At 38.0% G+C, this 18,962-nt stretch overlaps 1 protein-coding gene across 3 annotated transcripts in view; it reads left to right on the forward strand.

The window, feature by feature from the left end:
- Positions 1 to 1,298: 1,298 nt before the first annotated feature.
- The window catches only part of CDH7 (cadherin 7), a 161,604-nt gene continuing 143,940 nt past the window's right edge, over positions 1,299 to 18,962 (forward strand). The window contains exon 1 of one of the 3 annotated variants that reach the window (XM_072152291.1): positions 1,299 to 1,760. The gene's annotated coding sequence lies outside the window, so the exon portion shown is untranslated. Of the gene's footprint in view, positions 1,761 to 2,000; positions 2,117 to 13,078; positions 13,272 to 18,962 lie in introns of those variants that run through there. The other 2 variants (XM_072152292.1, XM_072152293.1) reach the window with 2 other exon arrangements.

An 18,962-nucleotide genomic window follows, 5' to 3' on the forward strand; every position in this document is an offset into this window, starting at 1 on the left:
ACCCTTTAACTTCAAACCACATGAGGGCAATATTCTGGATAATATTCTGGATGCCACACATGGCGTTTTTGGTCCATTTTTAAGCATGCGTTTTCAAATGCATCAGTTTTTGACCGTTTTTCCCAATTATCTTAATAGATAAACAGGTTGTAAGCAGCCAAATGCATGTTAACAGTCAAAAACAGATTTGTTTTAAAACGGATGCGTTTTTGAACAGACTGGAAAAAAAATGCAACGGACCAAAAATGTCCTATGTCGCATCACCCTAAGGGTGGTGGCACACGTGCCGTTTTGGCTGCGTTTGGGGCGGGCCACGGCCCGATCGCATCAGCGTTCCTATGCTAATGCCTGCCTAATTTAATGCAAAACCCCGGCGGCTTGTTCCCAATAGCAGGCGTTACCATAGAAACGCCAATGCAAATAGGCCATGGCCTGCCCCGGTGAGTGCGGCTATATATTTATATATATTTTTTAAAAAAAACAATAAATACATTTTAAAAAACATATAAGGTTGGCATACAAATTTGACTACCGCTAGAATAAACATTCTGTGGTCAAGGAGCAAGTACTCCACATTTACAGTGAAACGAACTCAAAACAATCAAACTAGTTACAAAACAGCAACATTCTAGGAACAGCAGATCATTTAATTGGCAATGGATTAGTGGGTGGAGCTGCTACTATGATTTTGTTTAATTTGCTAAAAGATTGTTGAAAGTGCTGTGCAAGATAGGAATCAAAGGAAATCCAAATATTTGTTCTGACCTTAATATTATATATAAATATCCATATGAAAAATAGCAAAAACAATGTCCTTCTGCATAATAACCAGCAAGGTCTCAACAGAGGAGAATCCAGGTATGAATCAATCCTGCAGCCTTCACTTCTGCATTTACATGGCACTAACAATAGGCAGACAATAGAAACTAGAGCATTGGGCAGAGTCTTTTCAACAACACTATATATATATATATTCTCACTCTATTGTTCCAAAGTATTTAGCCACAGACCCCTTTCCTGAAGATGAGTTTCACACTGAGACTAAATCATACACTGGGATTTTACACCAGATAACACAGCAGGGGGGAGAACACACTGAAGTGAAGAGTGAAGAACTAGGGCAGGCTTGAGAGATTGAAAGGGCAAAACTATAAAGCAAGAAAACTCTAAAGTTGTGATTGGCTTTTATGACTTTGGCTTGATGCCTCAGGAGCTCAATTGATCATGGCGCCTAATGACAAGCAAAAAAAAAAAGAAAAGAAAAATCTTAAAACTCTCTCCTGAAGCTCTTTTAAATGCAAATACTTCACAGGAGATAGATTGGGAGCTACCACGCCTCCATTTCATAGACCTTCTCTGATTTTATAGCGAGGACTCCATCTGCACCTCCTGTCAAGAAGGATGTTCTTGCTTTGGATTCTTTTTTAATAGCAACTGCTGTATCCAAGAGGAACAAAAAGAGAAGAAAGGGAAAGGAAGAGAGAGAGGAGTCACTGTGCTGCCTTTTCATATCCTCAGATGAAGAAGTGAACTAGTCAGAGGCCACAGAGCAGGTTCTCTGAGCAGTTCAGAGCCCCAGAGACCCCCAGAGCACTGAGCTGCTGCTACTACTGCACAGTCTGCCCAGAGCAAAGCTCCACTAACTTCTCCCTGTGACAGAGCAGGCACATGTCTCCTCCAGGAGCAGGTAGCAGCAGCTCCACATAAGGCACCGAGGATTTACATCATTCCTTACTTGGCTGCACTAGAAGAACAAGAAGGTAAGATGCTTCTGCTATTTTGGACTCTGGATTATCTGTGAGCATTTCATGCCTGGGAATTGTATCGGGGGTCTGTGTTTGGTGCCACAGAAAGATGTATCATTTGCATGCAGCATCAATGACATTTAGAAGTTACTTCCATTCTAATCAGAGGTTGCTTTGAAAAGAGATAAAAAAGACCTGCTGCCAGTAAGCAAATAAAAAGGCAAGTCTGCAAAAAAAAAAGAAGAAGAAGAAGCATGCTTGAAATGAGAAGGCACAGAAGGGAAGGAGGGCTAGACGGGAATGGGAGAATGCCTCTCAGGCGCAGCAGCCAATTTAGACAGGACTTACAGGGATCCAAAACTAGGAGTCAGGTAAAAAGCCACCCTGCATTGCTACAGTATGTGTGTGCGCTATATGTGCTCCCCTGAATGGAAATGCTTCCTGTAACTGCTTTCTCTGCCTGATCCATAGACAGAAATGCTGCTGTTAAAGTGCCTTTCTTGTCTTACATAGGTGAGGTTAAATGCTCCATGACTCGTGCTCTTCTAAGTGTTGTGACTGCCAGCTTGTACAGTATGGCACTTTATCACTATGTTAGCCGAGGCTAAGGTCACAGAGGGTTGTGTTGAGCATGAATTCACCAGGCAATGTCAGGAAAAGAGCTACTCAGGGTAATGCAGAATAATGATGTTGGTGCTGGCACTGCTCACACTTCATGTATACATGTATATACTATATGGTACAGTAGCATAGACAAGTGCACATGTGCACCCATTACAGTAGATGCAACACACTGGTAATTAATGTAACAGGAGATTGCAAAAAAAATGCTTTGCTAGCAAACTTGTTAAGAATACAAATTACCTGTCCTGGCAGATTATAAAGGTCAAGTCCATTTACTTTCTATTTTTTAAGCAGAATGTGCTAGATTTGCATCAACAATACCCAAGGTGTTGTGTTTCATCAGATAGGCTATTTATTATCAGTGTCATCTCATATTTGGAGTCCCTGCAGAAGATGCTTACTGGTAAAACACCTAGCTCAGGTCAAAAATGATGTTTCCAAGCGTTATGTTACTGGAAAGATCAATAGGCAATGTATTAGGCTTTATCAGAGTTTAACAATTGACAAACCACAAAGAGGTGAGCACAAGGAACAACTCAGTTCACATGGATTTTAGAGATTAACTTGCTTTGGACTGATAACTTTATGAAGAATACAGCATTTCTCATGACTTATCTATACATAGGACCTAGCGTTATGATTCTAGACCTTTGTGTGCCCATAGTTCCTTCCTATAGCTGAAGTAAATCATAGGAAACAAGGAGTCAACAGTGTGGAGCAGAGATAATTAGCTGGTTACTGTAGGAGCTAGTAAATTACAGTGTGAAACATTTCATAATGGCTGTCCAAGAACTACAGGCGCCTGCTTTACTTTTATATACTATCTTATGTCTTGCTTAATTGGATATTGTTATGCAACTGTTGCTTATCTGTAGTGGCCACTTACAGGACAGAGTTAATAAATCTGTATGCGACTTCTATAGTATACCTACGAGTTTTGAAGTATGATACATAGATCACAAAAGGCACTTTTTTATTTTTAAAACAAGGGGATGTCACATAACCTTCACAGTCACATTAAAGGTTAAACTAAAGGAGAGGATCATAGCCGAGGCTGAGCAATTGCATAGCAAAACTTCATAGTTCATAGAAAAGTTTATAGTCAATGTATATATATGTATATATGTGTGTGTGGGTGTAGTCGGGATAGAGCAGATACTGTATTCGAGGGTGTGTAACATTATACCTAAAGGTTACGAAGATAAAAGAAGATTCAAAACAACTGCATTATGACACTTTGATGCCTATTACTTCTTGCTAATGTGAATGTCAATTTGTAATGAAGTAATTGACATAGACAGAACTGCTGAGTGCCATAACCTATTAATCCTGGGTGATTTATGTGAATGTATTAACCTGATTAGCAAAATATTCTTGGAGCCCTGTGTGATGTGTAAGAGATCATGTTCCTGGTGCACTGCGAGCAGATGTCAGTTATCATGTGCTTGTGGTGCATCGGTTCATACATTTCGCTTTCTCCTCTAGCAGAGAACTATACAGGTAGATAGATATTATAAGCATCTTGGAAGGTGGCTATATTTATACTAGGAACAATAGGGAGCTGCAGGCCAGCTGGCATCCCATGCATCAAATCCATTCTCCCTATGTGTTGTGTGCAGATTACAAGCTTACCTTGCTAATTATCCTGGCCTGCGCCTCTCTCTCCGTTTCCTTTGTCTCTTTAATTATCTATATGATAAACAATACATTGAAATGATTTCCTTCACATAACATACTCTCCTATGCTGAATGTGACTTTCATTTCGGTTTCATTTGGGAATGTGAAGTTCTCATTTGTTTTTGGATATATGCTCAATTACTTTATTCCCAGATATAATAAAGCCTGCTACGCCAGTTTTTAGGCAATGTGTGTTTGCATTCATAAGACTGAACGTATCATTTAAAAAACAACTATGTTGAAAGTGCAATAAAAACCAAGATGCATAGTGATCTGATCAGCCCTGCTTATAGGCAAAATCAATTATCTGTAACATCTCACATTGTGATAATACATAACTGTAACATACCCACAGTCACCTATTTACTGTGAAGCAAAGGGACTTTTATATATATATATATGTCACACAAGGCAATTATCACGTAGATCAATTCTAACTTCAATCTTCAGCCAGTAGACATACTTTGCCCAAAAGACTAAGCTCTTACAAGACTTAATGCTGTGCTTTCTACTACAGGAGAGTGAGGAGATCCATAACTTGTGAAGGTTGGATTATCAATTTGGCAGAAAGTTATTGTAAAGCCATATGTACTACAAAGAGAAGGGAGTTGATCAACATTTTAAAAACATATTTAAAGCGTAACCATAATTTCAGTAGATTTTTTTTTTAAAGTATGGTGGTGGGGTGAAGTGTTGTGAACATTTTTCTAATATACTTCACTAAGAAATTCTATTTAGTTTGTTAAGAAACCGGCAGCAATGTGCCCCTTAGATACAATGTTACTTCTACGTTGCTATGGCAAGTCTTTCTACCAGTTTGAAGACGGGTCTCATTTTCCTCTCCTGTTTGTTACACAGCTGTGAGTGTTAACCCTTTTTGCTCTCTCACTGGCTGCTACGAGCAGTATTTTCAAAGATCAGGCTGAAAGTGGTTAATCCTCCCATCTCAGAGCTGTGTAACCAAACAAACGTAGAATAATGTATGTCCAGCCTCCTTGGACATACATTATACAGGCTAGAATACTGATCTCTAGGAAATGAGTGGCTTGATTTTCTTTTTTTTTAAACTAAGAAAAATTTGTCCTACCCCCCACATCATACTAAATAATATCTCATATGACAGTTACACTATAATTTAAAACAGGATATACAAAATATATTAAGACACTCCGTACTTGTCTGAAAAATCCCAATTATATACTTTGAGAGCTTAACCTCAGTGTCCCCAATTGGTTTTTATATACTTATGCTACAGATATGACGTCACCCTCAATCAGGTGACAGCTGCAAACAATCACTGGTCTCTAGTGTCCAATGAGGCCAGTGGCCTTGTGCATGTATGTCACTGCAGAGACAGATGAGGAGCACAATCAGAAAGATTAGATTAATGTTGTTGACAGTTTTTTATTTTTATCAGTTTTTCTTTATTTCAAAAAAGTATTCTTCACAATCACAATAGTTGCAATGTATTGTTCCCTTTAAGTAGCCATTTTGGCTAATTACATGTGATGACTTGTGATGACATTCACATACCAGAAGTAACCTAAAACACATAGCAGCACATCTAAAATATTAGTAATAATAATAATAGTATAATAGTATAGTCATACATGTGAGTTCTATAGCTGGATGTATTGGTAGATTGGTTTGAACAAATCTATGAAAAGTTTTGTAATATTTAGCAGGAAAGTTGTGTTTGTGATTCTTCTATTTTTTTCTTTTTGTTGTAAACTGATAATGGCATAAAATCTATCCATTTATCTATATGTGTATAAAATATATATGGCTCCTTGAACATCTGCATTATAACAATTGCCATAGCTAGTGACTGCAGGGAGACAGCACAGGATCAGGACTGTCAGTGTTAACCAGTGGGTGTCACTGTAGTACTGACAAAGGAGACACTAATTGAGCAGATAGATGGAGTGGGGGAATATGAAAGTTTCCCCTTCTATGTATGAAGCTGTTGTCTCCTTTAATACGTTTTTTTTTTGTTTTTCATCGTAACTATCCTTTTCCAGAGTGTGATTCAGCAGATTAATAAATATTTTATTGGATGGAGGTTTTGTTGGAAAAAAAAATCTGCAAAATATTCCTGTTATAGGTAGAGCTCATACAAATAACAGTTCTGCCTCTAATGCTGCGAATTATGAAGCAAACTATAGAAATGTGAAAATGTAGCCCTGCTATATATTGTCTGGCTTTCATACAGTATCACTTTGTTCCAACATGTGTGAAGAACAAGTTTAAACAATGATTCGGAGAGGAAAGAACTAGGACATGGCTATTAGAGTAATGCAGTGGAGCCCGTATTATTTGTGAGCAGAGGATAACACATTTCTTGTGTAAACTGCGGAGGGAAATATTAGATTGTTAGAAAACTTTAAATGACTAATTATCCTTATTTTTTATAAAACTAAGTTTAATAATGAAAGTTCAGATAACGAATTCCAGGTATAGTATATAAGTGATGCCTGATATTATATTAAGGAATCATCTTTCTGCCATTCTCTGTGTCTGCTTTATTAACTACTTGTATTCAATTCGGCAGTACAAAGCATTGCACTGTTCCTCAATTTTCCTCCTTTGAGTGTTACCAGATGCTTGTCAAAAAAATATTTCCCTGCAAAGTGTGCCACAGTCACTTCTGATTGGACAATGTAAAGACACACGATCAACTGGTATAGCCCCCTTGTCAATGTATTCATTAAGGAGTGACAAAACTAGTTTAAAAAGTTAGGATAGAAAGCACATTAATATGCATATAATGTTTACTCATAAAACCTAACTAGACATAAGAGATCTACTTCTCAAAGACAATCTACCATTGAGATGAAGCATGATAAACCAGGGACACTCATAGTTCCAAGCACAATGACTGTGGTAATCTTCTTATATTTATTATCCATGGTCTTCTTCTTTTGAAAATCAACTTTTAAAAATATACTAACAAACCAGAAGGGCTCCTGTGGCCATCACCAGAGCCCTCTAGCACCGCCCCCCTCGATGTCACCATACAGCGCAAATCACTTACTGCGTCTTTCAGTTTGCACAGATGCAATGAGTAGCAGGAGGGTGGGACTGGAGGTGGCACAATGTGCTGTAGAAGTGAGCCGTGGGTGTGTTGCTGGGATGTTACCGATAGCTAGGTAATGCCCCACAGAGCAATTAAGCCACATTTAAATAATTATAAAAGTATTTTTTATTTCGCACAAGCCAGCTGATATCCTGTGGAATACCACTAGTAAACATTTTAACCTATACAAAACTCTTGTGGTGTTTTGTAGAGGCTAAATTAATTGAAAGATCCAGCATGATAAACCAGGGACACTAAGACTGCATTTACATGAACATACGCACAAATCGGGTGCGCTCGGGAGGTGGAGAGGTGAGCGCTGCTCACCGCTCCCCTCTCCATAGAAAATAAAGTCTTATGGCCAAAGATAGAGCAGGTTCTATTTTTTTTTGCGGCCACAGCACGGTAGGTGTGCTCAATGTATCCAACCCAGATGCAATAGACAACTATGGGGGGCGTATATCTGTATATCGCAGCCTTACTCATAGATCTAAGCCACGTGATTGAGGTAATCTTGTTTTATTTGTTATCCATAGCTTCCTTCCTTCTAAAATCAACTTGTAAAAATATGCTAATAAGACTGGTCCTGCAGGTATTAACAGAGCCCCTCTGTGGTTGAACTATGGGGTAGATTTCCTTTAAAAAGTAATTTAATAATATATTTCAGTGCATTCAGTGCAATAATCTATTTTTGATAATTTTGCCTCTTAAATCATCATAGCAACTAGAATCTGTAGTAATATTATATTAAAAATATTATTTTGATAAAAAAAAGTTTTGCTGTATCTCTCAAATTCAATGTAAAAAGTCTGACCACAAAATAAATACCATATTTTCTGGCATATAAGACAACCTTTTTTAACCCTCTAAAATATTTTCAGAAGTCAGGAATCATTTTAAATGCCAGGTTATGGGGGACAGCAAACACCCACCCGTAACACTGATTGCAGGTGTTAACTCTTTCATCGCTTCTGACAAAGCTGCCCACGTGGGCGACTCACCTTTCCTGTTCCCCCAAAGCAGCAGCCATCATCTTCTTTACTGCTGTGAATGACGGCTGTAAATGCTAGCTCTGAAGCCAGCAGATGTGACGACATCAACACATCTCACGGCATCAGAGGCATGCGTACAGCTGTCATTCACAGCAGTAAAGAAAATCACGGCAGCTGCTTCGGGGGAACGGGGAAGAGTGAATAAAGTTTTTTATTTTTACTGTGGCACTGTGACTACTATGGGAGGTGGTGTTACTGCGACTACTATGGGGGTGGCACTGTGGCTGCACTGGGGGACACTGTGAAAACTGTGACACACTAATAGCTGTTTGGAACTGTGGCAGCAGTGGGGCAGTGTTATGGGCACTGTGGTTACTATGGGAAACTGTGGCTACTATGGGGTGAGCACTTTGGTTGCACTGGGGGACATGTTAACAGCTGTGGGGCGCACTGCTAAGGGAACTTTGGCTGCACAGGGGGACACTGACTACTATAGGGGCACTCTAACAGCTACGTGGGCACTGTGGCTACCATGGAGGGCACTGTGGCAGCAGTGAGGTGCACTGGGGCTACTGTGGTTGGAATTGTGGCTAATGTGGGGGGCACTGTGGCTGTTGTGAGGGGCACACATAAACATGTTAGGTATCGCTGCATCCCAAAATGTCTGATCTGTCAAAAAGTAATAACGGTTATTCCCGGGGTTTACCCAAGTAACACAAAATAGCGCCCAAATATCCGATACTACCACTTTTTCTGCATTTTGCAATATATACAAAATGTAATAAAAAGTGATTAAAAGGCTGTACAGTCCTCAAATGGTAGCAATGAAAACATCATCTCATCTTGCAAAAGGTGACACACAGTTCCCTACACGAAAGTATGGAAAAGTTATTAGCGCCAGAGAAAGGTAAAATTAAGATTTTTTAATAGACGTTTTTAATTAAAATGACCATATTGAAATCAGATCAGATTTTTTTTTACTATATGTGTGTTGGAAGGAAGGTAGTCTTATATGGCGAATATATGCCAAACCCTATATATTATTTTGAAAAGTTAAAGGGTGTCATCTTATACGTTGTCTTATACGCTGGAAAATACAGTAATTAAATAAAGCTTTCATATACCAGATGAAAGTGAAAAAGTTAACTCTTGTGGAAGTTGAGCATTAAAAGAGCACACAAGAGCCAATTCATAACTACTACTATTCAGGATGCAGCCAATGGGTGGTTGCACTTATATACACTAGAGGTTGATTTATCATATGTTGGCACTAGTTGCACCAGTGTATGATGTAACCAGGCTGTGGCAGCAGGGCAGCTCTATTCTAGGTTCTGCACCTGAATGGGGGAAGGCTATAGGTAGTCAGCAGGTACAGACCAGGAACGCCAAGTGTGACCCCCTTCATGCTCCTCCACAACTACTTGACATGAAGGTGGTGCAAGGGGGAAACAGGCACATTTCCTAGAGAGCAAGTCCAGTTAAATCTCCCCTCTATATCTTATATTATATATTAACTAGAGCATAGGTCATAAAAAATATATCTGTATTACTTAAAGAGAACCTGACACCACTTTTTTTCACAAATACAGCCAGTGACAGGTTCCTAAAGAGCTCTATCTAGGGATCTATGGAGCGAGTTGAGGGACATGGCTTAATGTCATGCTACCATGGTGACATCATCACAGGTCCTTTAGCCTCTGACTTTTAGCAAACTGTACTGAATGCACATATCTAACCACATAAAATATCACAGCGTGCCTGCATGGATTTCTACTCTTTCCATGCAGGGTGCTGTGAATTGATGTGATACGATTTGTTTGGATTGCATGAGATATATGTTTGGTGTACAGTTTTCTAATGTTAGAAGGCTAAAGGACCTGTAATGATGTTACTCTGTTCACGTAACATTAGTGCTGCATGCAGAGAAAGCATGGGGAGGAGGTGCTGGATTTGGTCTGAGGAGGCCCCGCCCACCAACACTTCATATAGTCATGCTTGAATACCAGGTAAAATTATAAAGCTGAATATATGGGAATCTGAGGGTAACCATATTTAGCTAAAAGAAGGGGAGCAGTTAGTTACAATGGCTCTATGGGAACTTACCACTAGCTGTATTTGTGAATAATGTGGTGACAGGTTTTCTTTAAGAAGAGACATTTTTCGATAATGAACAGTATGCTCCAACCCTTTAAGACAAGGCCATTTTTTCGCACTTGTAATTGCATACCATACTAGTTGTGAGGTTTGATGGCATCATTTTCGAGCGTATTGATTAACTTTTATAAAATTTTCCTGGGAGAGCTCCACAATTGTCTTTTTACAATTTAAGTTCTGATCTATTCTGCTCCATTCGCTATGAGGGTTAAATAACAGTATGAATGCATTCTCTGGGCCAACATGATTATAGCAAAACAAAATGTGTATAGTTTATTTCTAAGATTTACCTTTGTACAACAAAAATACAAATATTTTGCTACAAATCATGTTTTTATCAGTTTGATTAGGGGGAAAAGAGGTTTTCTTGATTGCTGTTCCAGCATTGAGTTTTTAGATTTTCTTTTGGATGTGTTCGCTGAGTGGGATGAATCATGTGGTGGCTGCATAGCTTTCTTATTCATTGCAGACATAATAAAACACAATCACCCCAATATATCACGCCTTGTGCACCATACCATGCATCAAGAAGTCCCACTCTCAAGTGTTCACCACCAAACTTTTTGCCCCTTTTGCATCAATTTTTTACAAGATGCATGCAACAGGGCGGGGAGTAAGGATGGCCAGGGGGGAGACTCACTGTCCAACCAATTTTACTACAACCTGCACCAAAAAAGTCTAACCTGTGTCACAAAACTGGTGCGGGATATAGCTGAAATATAAGAATGTATATCAATTCATGTGCACTAGGGCTGAAACAGGATCAGAACCCGTTAATAATTGCAGCAATTCACCTGCCAGTCGCATCAATGATTAAGCCTGGTGCGATGTGCACCAGTCCTAAACCTGGCAAGTGACATCCCGGAATTATTAAGAGGTTCTTACCTATAAGTAATCAAGGTACCACCTTTGTAAGCCAGAAATGAAATTAACTCCAGATCGGATGTCATATATTGACGTCACAGTATATTTTTTAAACATTTTTATCAGTATTTGCATTGTACCCAATATTACTCCGCATTCCACATTTTCCCCAGTGCAGATTTGTTTCAGTAATTTCTGCTACTAAACGTTAGTTTGCCGTATGCATGGATTTTTTGAAATTCCATTGAGATGTATGTAACAGTTAGTAAATGTCTTTTGACTAATCTACTGCACGTGAACATTCCCTGAGGACTACCATTTCTTGCATTGCAGCAAGCAACAAGAAAAACTGTGACTTATAAATGTGTCTCCTTAGGTTTTCTTGTAGTTTAAAATTCTGTACAGTTTTACCGTGTACGGCGTAAGCCCATTACAAAACTTAAATCATGGCTCCTATTTTTTGCCATTGGCTTTTTGCCATTCTTAATATTGGTCACTTGTTTGTAAGATGTTGACTTTTGTGATACTAGTTATGTTCCTGTGTGTCTAGGCATAAATAGAAGATCTGAAGTTATCAATACAGATTTTAGGTTTACTATATTATGAATTTGAAGAGACAAAATACTGTTTTTCCTATGCAAAAATAGTTTACTTTGTACATCTCTATGGTTCGTTATCTTAGCCCCTTCCTGGCTCTGTGAGTTACTAAATCTCTTTGAGAATATCCCACTGATTTATGGAGATAATGGTGATGTTCCAGAAGAAAACATATTCAAATGAATCCTACCATGACAAAAAAAGAAATGTCTAGAGCCATCTATAGCTTCCCTCTAAGACTTTGTATAACTTAAAAAATAGCTTTGAAATAAGACTTGGGATATCAGCCAAATCAGGTTCTCATTTGTAAACACAAGAAAAAAATACTGGCATAACGGTAATCCATTGGATTGAGGTATGGATGTTATAAAACTGCACAAGCAATGAAAAGGTGCATTTAAAGGGGCATTCTGACCTGGATCAATCACCAATCCACCACAGTCAGGCGTTGTTCAGATAAAAATTTTCATTATTAATGTCATATAAAAGTTTTAGGACATAACATTCTACAAATCCAACGCGTTTCAGGCGCCAATCGTGCCCTTAATCATGGATGACATAATGTGATAAGGTTGAGTAATTTATAACAAATGCACGACTCGAGTGAAGGCTAGATCATGCGTTGAAAGAGGCGTGTGTCATGATTGATCAGCCAGATACAATGTTAAACCTGGCATAATGGTCACATGATCCAACACATACATAGTTGTGTTGTAACCAAGGTGACCAGGTCACATGATCAAACACGGAAGGAGTCATTTACGGTAGGTGATCAATATGGAATTATTGCAAAGCTGTCAAGTTCGTGCTGGTCATAGTCCTGTCATAGGAAAATGACATGCAAATTGCATGTGTGAGAAATAAAATCACTTCTTTTGAATAGGGAAGCATACTGGATCATGCGGTTAGACACCATGGCTCCCAGTGGCATGAATATCAGAAATCAGTTAATATTGCATAACCATTAATTTTCTAACATGAAGGTTTTCGCCTTTAAACACTTCTGCTCCCTGTTTTTGTTTTTGACTTTTGTGGTATCCTTCCATGTTAGTTAAACTTAATGTCAACAGCATTGTTTTTAACATTCATTAATGTAATTTTATTTTTCACACATGCAATTTGCATGCCATTTTCCTATGACACTTAACAGGACTATGACAGCTTTGCAACAATTCAATATTGACCACCTACCGTAAGCGATTCCTTTCATCGCGCTGTCACTTCTGTGTTTGATCATGTGACCTGGTCACCTTGGTTACAACACAACTACGTATGTATTGGTTGGATCATGATGCCAGGTTTAACATTGTATCTGGCTCTTATCACATTATGTCATCCATAATGTGCTATTGGCGTCTGAAACACGTTGGTTTTGTACAATGTTATGTCATAAAACTTTTATATGACATTAATAAAGAACGTTTTTATCTGAACAACGCCTGACTGCGGTGGATTGGAGCTGGACAAACGTGATTGATGCTGACTAACTCAAGTGGAGTGAGGTTCCGTGCTCTCCCCCTAATTGGCAGTTTTCACACATGGTAAGATCTGATACCAAGTTTCTCTTTGTATTCTCACCTGGGCATATACATTCAGTTTCATTAATCTGCCATAAATAAACATTTCTTCAATTAGATGTTATTAAAAAAAAATTACATGTATGTAAATATAGTCTTATGGTCCCTTAGAAACAAGACTGTGACCTTGGATACGGCCACCTCTGCTGGAGTTATTGCACAAAGAAACAAAAGGTTTTTGTATAGGAAATGTCCGGGACTTACTGCGTGTCCCACAGCTGTCCTGTGGCAATGAACGCTGAATCCAGGAGGTCAGGGAGGACTCAATGGCCACTGGCCACTGCTGCCTAAATGTGAGGTGGTCGTATACGAGGTAGCTATCTCGTTTCTAAGGGACAACATGGCTACATTTATGAGAAATTATTTCACACAGGAACATTTTTTTAATAACAGCCAATTGAAGAAATGTTTACATTTGGGAAATGATTTCAATTGAATGTGATTGCCAAGATCAGAATTCCATTTTAAACAAAGTAGCTAGGATGAGGCTGTGATATGTCCTGCAACCAAAATTCATAATTAAATAGTTATATAGCAGTTACCATGTTAACAATGCTGATATGCAACTGTTTCTAAATAATAATCTTGTTATGAATTATGGTGACAATTACTTGATGTTACCAGCCAAAATCTTAGCTGCGTCACGGCCATGATGCACAAGTAACCCACAGTACCCACAAAGTAACAAGGCAAGCAGTGTGCTTCAGTAATCAAAATAAACATAATCATATCAAGCAGTAAATATGTGGTAAAATATGTAAGGCTTGTATGCTGTATGATTTTTAGCTGCAGTATAGTAATGTTTATCCACTTTTAATGAATTATAACCTCCTTTACAAGAAGCTACTATTAAGATAACGTTAATATTAAAGTGGAAAAAACTATAAAAGTAACAAAAATGAAACATCCACTTCAAATTATTATATCTATATCTTTACATGGTCAACTTCGTATAGATTGGCTTCAATCAAACTTGTCTTTATCCTATTTCTTATGTTTCTGAGGGTTAGTAACTGCTTGCATTATGATAAGGAATCTCTATGCCTTTCATTTTGCCAGGGGCGGATTTAGACTGCCATTGGCCTTGGGCTGTATGAATATTATAGTCCCTATGAGTTCACTTGTTACATATGGTACTGAATCAAGGTTCTTAGGAAATGTAGGATTCGACTTTTCTGCCTGTTTTTAATCTGTGGAAATGGCTCTTGTGTACATGTGTATTGTGAGATGTATGAGGATTTCATGGCTGAAGGTCCTTCTCAGTATAGAATTTGGGGGTTGATTTGGGTGGTCACGGACCCCCTAGAAGGCCTGGCCCCTGAGCTACTGCCAAAACCACCTATGTTATTATCCACTACTGCTTTTGGCCCTTTTCACACGTTCAAAATCTTTGTAGAAAATTGTCTTGTGGCAAAAGATGTATTTTGTTCCTTTTAGGTGAAAAGCATCACACAAGATACATAATAATAATACTATGGCATTTAGCACAGTACTCTGGTCGGTAAGAGTCATAATTACATGTTCATTCATTCACTATTTTTTTTTTTTTTTTTTTACAATAGTTGACTGTGTGTGCCTTACTGTGCCTTGTGTAGAATGGGAGAGAAGGGAAAAGGCTGAGGTGATCAAAGGTGGTATAGACACGTATATATAGAGAGATTTCTTTGAAAAGTGACCTAACCGTTTAAGCCAACATTTTGGAAAGATTTTTTGGTGTAAACTAAGCAAACTCTAAAATTAGATCATAAAATCTAAATCTGCAATATATATGTTTTAGAAAATTAAAATGTATAAATCTGCAATAAATTTCACTATTTTTGAATCCTAGTTCAGAGCGCAAAAGTTAAAAAGTTAAATTTGTTTAAAGAAAGATTATTAATGTTTTATTTGCCCTTTTTCCTGTTTCCACTATTGTTTGCACCAGAGATGTAACATGTGATGTAACATGTGATAAATCAGGTTCTGAACAAATTCTATTCCTTCAGTCTCCAAAATTCATCTCTTGAATGCCATCCATTTAGAAAAGACAAACAGTGGATTCTGCTGGTGCCATACTGTATTCTGCTTTATCATGAAGATTGTTGAGATGGTTTCAACAATTAAATAATTTTAATTGTATAATGAAAAATTATGCAATTTGCTTAGATAATTTCTGTGTTGCAATACAATTTTGCTTGTTGGCAATAACTGTTTATTTCCAGGTCATGCAAATCTGCCCAGACAATGGGATGGACATACTCAAAGGACCACAAGGGACTTCTGCAAAGAGTATATTACAAGTTTATATAATGTTTCATTTCAGTTGCTAAAGCCATGAAAGAAGATCTGTGACCAGAATTATACCTCTCACACCAGTAATACCTGCTGGTACAGGGTTAAAAGACCTCCCTATATCACTTAATATTATCTACCACTCAGGCACTGTACCTTAATTGCAGCTGTTTTTGTAAATGCAAATGAATATAGAAGAGTCATATTCTGAAGAGAAGAGTCACGCTTTTTCTAGGCTGTCAGTAAGCCATGCCTCCTTTTGATTGACAGCTCTGTCTCTTCAGATCTCTGCCTGAGCTGAGAAGTCTTTTCCCTGTCAACTTCCTGTCCTTACTAGATTGTTGTTATTCTTAATGCATGCTATATTTAGCAGTGAGCACTGTGTATGAAATTGCAGATCATATTACTATTTCATGCACCCTGTGATGGGCGGAGCTAATCATGATGGACGCGGCCAATTGACTAAGGAAGAAAAGGTTTGGAGAGCGATTAAACGGGTAAGAGAAGGCGGATTTAAACTGGGAGCTCTGCAATGCACTTTTCAACAAAGGGATAGAGTAAGGTTTTTTTGTCCCTTTAAGCAGGCTTCAGATTCAAGGGTCTGCAGTAATATTCCCTTATTTCGCATTTCTCATTTTGTATCTAATAACTAATTTACAAAAAATTTCCACTTAATGAAATATTCAGAATATATAATATACAGAACATATTCAATACTTTATTTTGTGCTTTCACTTATTCTTTAGAAAATACAACCTTACCTCAAAACATAGATTTAGCAAATCCATATAATTTAATTTGGAAAAGTATACACTTTTATAGAATGAAATGAAATAACTAGACATATAGCCATGAGTATATGGGGTAAAGCCAATGCCCATGTAGAGTTTCAGGTTTTTTTTTAATCTTTTTTGCAAGAAGATTCTGAATTTCTTATTCAGGTCATTATTACAAATGTCCTCATGTGCAGTATATGGCGAGTGAAGAACATAGAGCTCACCAGAGATGCATTACAGGAATTGTGTTACTAATGCAGAACATGCCCCAGCTTCAAAGAACGTGTGCAAACAACTGCTGATTTATTAAAGCACGAACATGCAAACCACGAAGAAAGGAATCTCCAGGGGTCAGTTCTGTCTTCTCAAGCTACATATATTTTATATTCTTTCCCAATATAATTTTGCAGGGCATATACTGAACATGCCAATATTAGTTGTTTATTGAAATAGTTTCATCAATCCTAACAAAAGAGTCAAAAAAGGCAATTCCAGAAAAGATTGATAGAACACTGTAATAACCTCAAACACAACAGAATAGCAACTTGTAATTGTAAAACAAAAAAAAAAAAAACAACAGAGAATGGGGTTTCACAAATATTTGAGCATACAGACTTTTAGATATTTATGTCAACTCATGTAGAAACCATAAAAGTATGTAAAGGGCTAATAAAGTAGTTGCAATCTCACTTCAGTGAGGAGCTGGCCCAGAAAACTAACATTATAGAATAAACTTACAAATGTGCTAGATTTTATATATTTGGGGAACATTGAAACTACATAGACTCCAGCAGTGTTACGTATGTAACATGAGAAGAGCATTGTTCATATCGTTCATATTTCACATTTCACAAAATAAATATATTGGGGCAGATTTATCAAGCTGTCTGAAAGCAGAATATTCTTAGTTGCTCATGGCAACCAATTACTTTACCAGTACTCATGAATATTCTAAAGGGGAACTGTGATTGGCTGACATGGGCAATTAAGAATTTTCTGACTTTCAGGCAGCTTGATAAATCTGCCCCATTATAAAAATAATTCTAAAAACCCACGTGGCAGCAGCAAGTAGGGAGCTCAGTAGGGCACAGCATATAAAATAATCCATTTAGTTAATGAGAGGGGTGCATTGTAATTAACATAATGATGTATATAAGGCAATTTAAGGAAATTGTATCATTTATTTAAGGGGGAACTGTACATTAACTTTTGTTAGGACACTATATATAATATATTCATTTATTCCAGGTAACGTATATACTCGAATATAAACTGACCTGATTATAAGCCGAGGCCCCTAATTTTACCACCAAAAACTGGGAAAACCTATGGATTCGAGCATAAGCCTTGGCTCCCTGTAGTATAAAGCCAGTCTCCTGTAGTATATGGACAGCCCCCTGTATCCAGCCAGCCCACTTTAGTATATAGTCTGCCAGCCATTCCCCTTTAGTATATAGCCTGCCAGCCAGTTTCCTTTAGTATATAACCTGCCAGACAGCCCCCTTTAGTATACAGTCTGCCCCCTTTAGTATATAGCCTGCCAGCCAGCCCCGTGTAGTGTAGTATATAGCTTGCCAGCCCCCAGTATGGCCAGCACATAAAAACAATAAATGGAGTACATACCATTCTGACACCCTGGGCAGCTCCTTCTGTCTTCATGTGCGCGGGTGCCGGCTCCAGGGCCGCAACAGCTGCATTCACAAGGCCTGGCCAACACACAACTTTGATATCAGCCGCTGCTGTGAGTTTATTTTTTTTATATACCCGAGTATAAACTGAGAGGGGAGTTTTCAGCACAATAAATTGTGCTGAAAAATTTGGCTTATATTCGAGGATATACAGTATCTCAAATTGTTTCATATTTATATTCCAATATATTGATGGCTTACAGTGTTTCTTTTATATGTAAGGGATCAGAATTTTTTTACACAAACAGTGCCCAAGTGCTTATTTATGCATGTGAAAGGAATTGACAGCATGTATGCTTGTGTTGAGAGGGGTGAGGGGTAAATATGGCATGCAGGAACACAGTGTGGTCAGTTGTATTGAAAGGGCTATATATCATATGTTTGTGGGTACAGTATAGTCTGTTGTGTTATGGGTACAAATTATGTATGCAGGGGCATAGTGTGATCAGTTGTGTTGTGAGGGGATATATGATAAATGTGGGGTTTACTATGGTGTGAGAAATATGTATGATAAATTCAGGGGGCAAAGTGTGGTTATTTGTGGTGTAAGGTGTGAATATTGTATATGAAGGTGTTATAGTGTGTTTAAAGGGTTTGGTATTTTTTTATAATGTGTGGGGGCAGGATATTAAGTAATTTACCAATATACATCTATTAATAGTTGATATATAAAGTGAAGCCTCTTGTCTTTTACCTCATTCCTGTCCATAACATGGCTGTGGATGGAGGGGCATGTGATCTCAATCTGTCCATGAACAATTGCAAAAGTTTGAAACATGTGCCCCATGTGTTTTATATCCACCTAATGTATCTTGTTATCTCACCTCTGATCAGTCTCGTCTCTCTTTTTCTATATGTCAGATGCTAGTACAATGTTCAGAAGTTAAATGTGTAGATAAACTCTGTACTATGAAGGTCTA

The sequence above is a fragment of the Engystomops pustulosus genome, chromosome 5 (assembly GCF_040894005.1).
Source record: "Engystomops pustulosus chromosome 5, aEngPut4.maternal, whole genome shotgun sequence".
NCBI classification, from domain to species: domain Eukaryota; kingdom Metazoa; phylum Chordata; class Amphibia; order Anura; family Leptodactylidae; genus Engystomops; species Engystomops pustulosus.